We start from the raw sequence: 6155 nt of genomic DNA, 5'->3' as shown, positions 1-6155 counted from the left end.
AAGCTAACACAACATTGTGAATCAACTATACTTCAATTAAAAGAAAAGAAAGTTGTAATCCAAAAATAAAAAATACACGTGGACCTTTCTCAGAAAGATCGATTCTACGCCATTGCAATAAACTAGCCAAGTAGTATTTGCAAAGTTTCTGTGAGAGGTTTTAACCCCAAATCGTGGCTGCCTACTGCTTAAAGTTGCCACTAAACCGAAGAGAACAACTTGCCCATTTAACCTGCCGGAAATGAAATAAAGGAGTCTTGATTGAACAAGATTCTGTTTCTGCGTCTGATGTTATAAATAGGGCCAGGACCCTTCCCCCTGGTTCTGAAGCTGTTTGACAAAATTGACTTTCTCCTCCAAATTGATCAAAGGTTTAGGTCTGCTATAATATGGAGGAAAAAAACCTCTTCCAAGGGAGGGCTGAATCCAATGAGATAATATCTGACTCTTGCAAAACAATTCTTTTGGGTAGAGAATAAAAAGTAATAGAAAACTCTTGGGGCTTACCTGGCAGTCCAGTGGTTAAGACCCTCTGCTTCTGCTGTAAGTGTCATGGGTTCCGTCTCTGGTGGGGGAACTAAGATCCCACATGCCTCACTGTGAGGCCAAAAAAAAAAAAGGCAATAGAAAACTCTCAAACTCTCTAAATGTCTTAGAGATATTCAGGTCCTGATATTTCCACCCCAATTCCTTATTTTAAAAGAATTTAAAAAGTCTAGCCTGGAGGAAGTTAAATGATCTCTGATTTTGGCAAATACCAACGTTAGAAGCTTCTAAAAAGAAATAAGTGCATACGCTCAGTCGTGTCTGACTCTTTGCAACCCCATGGACTGTAGCCACCAGGCTCCCCTGTCCATGGAATTTTCCAGGCAATAGTACTGGCGTGGGTTGGCTTCCTCCTCCAGGGGATCTTCCCCCGCTAGGAATGGAACCCCAGTCTCCTGTGTCTCCTGCACTGGCAGGCAGGTTCCTGACTGCTGTGCTACCTGAGAAGCCCAAAAAGAGCTGTCGGAGGGCTCGAATAGGGCTGTTCATTTCTTAAACTACAGATTTTAAATTCCAGTGGAATGCAAGTGATAACAAATCACTTACCAAAAATGCATATCTGAAAATCAGTTCCGTAAGAGAAGAAATTGTTCAGCTCAGATAATACTAAAGGGATGTTCAGTTCCATTTTTGTTGTTGTTTTTTTTTAAGATGAAGATAAATTCTTCATCAGTAAGCCAATTCAAGTTTTTGGTTTTAACAAGATTGGAGAATAAGTCACATGTACATATTCAGCAAGGACGAAAGACATTTAACCACAGTTTCAGACGTAATGACCAAGAATCAACTACTGACCAAAAATGATGCAGAAATGGCTAATTTTTTTTTCAGTAAAGTTTTGTTCCAAGAAGGTCTCTCATGGGGCTTCTGCTTAAAATGATGGCAAGTTCATCTTGCCTTTATCTTCTCCCTTTCTACCCAGCAGATAGTAAAGGAATTAAAAAAAACAACAGTATAGAAACACAGAGGGCCAAGGGAGCTGAGGGGGCGGCATCCGTAAAGGTGAGACTGGTGGGGATACTTCCGAGACTGAAAGCAGAAGTGAAAGAAGGAGTGACGATGGCAGTTCATTCAACTGCGCCAGATCCTCGTGCAGGAGGTCAACTCCTAAGAAAGAAACAGCGGTGGCAACACATTGTTTTACAATATGGAGTTAAATGCGGGGGAGGGGCCCGTCAGCTCTGTGGCTCTGGAGAGCAGGCCTCAGAGATGGCAAGGAATAGGGCAGAAACTACTGGTTTTATTCCAAATGTATCGTTTCATTCTAAATGCGTTTATTCTGAGTGTAGAACTATTTTTTCTCTTCAAGCTCTCTATTAATTTTATTGTGACATTATTTAAAATTTTTAACATTAGGGAAGGTAGATTTGGATTTAGCATAAGAAAAACTGCTTAGAGCTATTCCACACGGCAGCAAGAAAAAGGAGCCTGTGTCCCCAGACGTTCAGCACCAGAGTGTCAAAAATGTGGTCAGCAGAATTAGTATGGAGTCACACACCGCTATAGATGTCATCTAATGTTTTGTCCCATCAATATTGGAAAGCTGAGGCTCGGAGAGCTCAGTTTGCCTGAGACCAAGGGGATGCTAGCGAACACAGATCTGTTGATCTGCAAACCAGAGGTTTTCCGATCCATCTTGTGGCTTCCGAATCACGGAAGTGATTTGTTATGCCTTCCTGGGCGTTTGTGCTCCACGGTGTTTCCCTCCAGCACCTGGATGAGATCACGGGATGGTGCGGTCCAGGTAAGCCGTGAAGGTGCCCCTTGGGGAAGCAGGATTGTCCAACGCAGGATGCACCGGGGTGGAACGCTGTTGCGGGTCATGAGAACAGCTCTGGCCCAACTTTCTCTTTGCCCTGGATGCTGGGTCTCGGGCCGGGGCTGCCTTCCCAGGGCTCAGACCAGCTTCTCTGCAGTGGCTGGGACAAGGGGGAGGCGTGACTGCCTCGTATGACTAAGTACTGTCAGATTACACCGGAATGGCGCTCCTGTCTCCTCTTCCACCAGCAATGAGTGAGGGTTTCTATGTTCCCACAATCTTCTCAACATTTGTCATTACCAACTTTTCTAAATTGTCTTTGTTTTTGTTGTTGCCTGCTTAAGGGGCATAAAGGGCTTCCCTGGTGCCTCAGTGGTAAGCAGCCTGCCAAGCAGGAGACATGGGTTCAATCCCTGGATCAGGAAGATCCCCTGGAGAAGGAAATGGCACCCCACTCCAGTATTCTTGCCTGGGAAATCCCATGGACGGAGGAGCTGGTGGGCTATAGTCTGTGCGGTCTCAAAGAGTCGGACACGACTTAGTAACTAAACAAGGAAAACAAGCACAGCAGGTGTGGAGTGACATCGTTGTTGCTTTATTTGTTTTTCTGATGATCAGTGACACTGAGTATCTTTATAAACTGCCTTCCGTGGGCTTTTAGGTTTCCTCTTCTGTGACTTGCCTGCTTCTATGCAATTGTGTGTGATGGTTGTAAAATGTGCCAACGAATTCTTTGATACTCCCCCTTCAAGAAGTGGAGTTTATTTCCACTCCTTATTTCACTGTGCCCTGGAGGTACTCATTGAAGTGATTTGCCTCTGTCCCTGGTTTGCAGAGAGCGTTTAGCATCGTCAGCGTGGCTCAGTCCTTTATCAGATGACTGTTCTGATCAGTTTTTACTTTTTGTAGTGTTCTATCCGTTTCATCTGTGTTTCCAGATTTAACAGTGTATACCTCTTATAACCTGGAGGAGGGCATGGCAACACACTCCAGTATTCTTGTCTGGAGAATCCCCATGGACAGAGTCGCCTGATGGACTACAGTCCGTGGGATCACAAAGAGTCGGCACGACTGAGCGACTAAGCACAGGACAGCACAGCACCTCTTCTAACCCTTTTATGATCTTTTAAATCTGTTGTGTCTACAATAATTTATCCGTTTTGCTTCTTTTTTAGCTTTTGGGTAACGTTTCTCTCTCTCTCTCTCTTTTTTTTTTTTTTTGTCAGTTAGATAATGGTCTATCTATCTTAAGAAACTTTCAATAAACCAGCTTTGGATTTTGTTAATATTCTCCAAGTTGTTCTCTACTGCATCTTAGTATTTCATTCTTTCTTGTTTCTTTGTGTTTGTTCTCTTGGTCTAAGTATTGCTTTAGCTGTGTCCAATTTCAACTTATTGTGTTTTGTTTTATTTATATTTTTAAAACATTGATTAATTAATTTTGGCTGCCCTGGGTCTTGTTGCTGTGAGCAGGCTTTCTCTGGTTGCAGCGAAGTGCGGCTCCCCTTCCTTGTGGTGTGTGGCTTCTCCTTGCAGTGACTTCTCTTGTTGCAGAGCCTAGGATCTTGGCACGAGGGCGTCAGCAGTTGTGGTGCCCGGGCCATGTGGCTCCACGGCACGTGGGATCTTCCTGGGCCAGGGATCGAACCATAGTCCCCCGGACTGGCAGGTGGATTCCCAGCCACTAGACGGTCAGGGAAACCCTGTTGTGTTTTAATTATCAGTCAATTTTTAGTACCTCTTAATTTCCTTTTAAACTCAAGCGTTACTTAATAATTTATTAGTTTCCAAAGATACAGATTTTAATCTATATAGATTTTTTTGTGTGGCCAACATACATAAGTCAATAAATGCAGTGTATATAATGCTAATGGAATGAAGCGAGAAAAATCACATGATCATCTCAATTGATACAGAAAGAAGCATTTGATAAAATCAAACAACCTTTCATGATTAAAAATACAGCAACCAAACACTCAATGAACTGGGAATAGAAAGGAACATCTGCAACATGATAAAAGGCATTTATGAAAAACTCGCAGCTGGGACCTCCCTGGTGGTCCAGTGGATAAGAATCCGCCCGCCAATGCAGGGGACGCGGGTTCAGTCCCTGGTCCCGGAAGATCCCACGTGCTGCAGGGCGACTAAGCCTGAGAGCTGCGTCCACTGGGAGCCCCCACCCCGAGGCCCATCCTTCGCAACAAGAGAAGCCCCCGCAAGGAGGAGTCCAGGCAAAGCAACTGGGGACTAGCACCCCTCGCGGCAACCAGAGAAAGCCGCAGCAAACATCCAGCACAATCAAAAATAAGTGAACTAATTAATTAAAAAACCTCAAGGCTAACCTCATACTCGATGGTGAAAGACTGGAAGCTTTTCCCGTAAGGTCAGGAGTAAGACAAAGGCGGCGTGACTCTCCCACTCAGCACAGCAGTGGAAGTTCTAGCCAGAACAGTCAGGGAAAAAATTAAATAAAAGCCATCTGAACTAGATTTGAAGACTATATCTAGAAATTATATCTAGGAAACCCTAAGGAATTCACTCACCGAAAAAACCTGTTAATGCTAATAAACGAGTTCAAAGTTGCAGGATACAAAGTCAACACATGAAAATCAGTTGTGTTTCTACACGCTAGCAATGAGCAATCTTAAAAGGAAATGAAGAAAACAACTCCATTTACAATAGGAGCTCGACATTTACAACTCAACAACAAAAATTCAAACAATCCAATTAAAAAATGGACAAAATTTGAATAGATATTTCCCCCCAAAAGCTGTTCAAATAGCCAATAGGCACATGAACAGAAGCTCAACATCACTAATCATTAGGGAAATGTAAATTAAAAGCAAAGGGAGACACTATACTCATTAGGATGGCTACTCTCAAAAAGATAAGAAATAACAAGTGTTGATAAATTGCTGGAGAAACTGGAACGTTCAGACTTCTCTGGTAGGAATGTAAAATGATATAGCACCTATGAAAAACACTTTGGTGAGTCCTCAAAAATTTAAACATAGAACCACCATGCTGCTGCTGCTGCTGCTACGTCGCTTTAGTCGTGTCTGACTCTGTGCGACCCCATGGACAGCAGCCCAGCAGGCCCCCCTGTCCCTGGGATTCTCCAGCCAAGAACACTGGAGTGGGTTGCCATTTCCTTCTCCGATGCATGAAAGTGAAAAGTAGAAGTGAAGTCGCTCAGTTGTGTCCGACTCTCAGCGACCCCATGGACTGCAGCCACCAGGCTCCTCCATCCACCATATGACCCAGCAGTTCCACTCTTGTTACTGAAAGGTGTGGGGTCTAGCTGCTCGCTACTCAAAAGCCAAAAATCAGGCCAGGTTGGTGGAAAGGAAAGTTGGCTTTGTTTCAGATGCCAGCAACTGGGGAGGAAGGCGGAATCTGTCCAAGGGCCTACTTCCCTTCCCCTCAACAAGCAGGGAGTGAGAGCTTTTATACACGGAGTTGTCGGGGACGGGGGGTGGGGGGGTACTACATGCAGAAACAGCACAGTCAGCTCTGACAGTCATTTTCAGATTGCTCATCGGTGGTTTGACCAGCGTCATCTTGATTCTTCTAGGTGCAGTTAATCATCAGTTCCAGGGTCCATTTGTTCCCATTTTTTTTTTGAGGCCAATTCTTGGAATTGTGGCAGCTCATGTCTAGGGTCCCTTGGACTGCAAGGAGATCCAACCAGTCCATTCATTCTAAAGGAGATCAGCCCTGGGATTTCTTTGGAAGGAATGATACTAAAGCTGAAACTCCAGTACTTTAGCCACCTCATGCAAAGAGTTGACTCATTGGAAAAGACTCTGATGCTGGGAGGGATTGGGGGCATGAGGAGAAGGGGACGACA

This window comes from Bos grunniens, chromosome 8, assembly GCF_055505025.1.
Source record: "Bos grunniens cultivar Pamir isolate PY7600 chromosome 8, Bosgru_T2T1.0, whole genome shotgun sequence".
Lineage (NCBI taxonomy): Eukaryota > Metazoa > Chordata > Mammalia > Artiodactyla > Bovidae > Bos > Bos grunniens.
Note: the sequence above shows the minus strand (reverse complement) of the source record.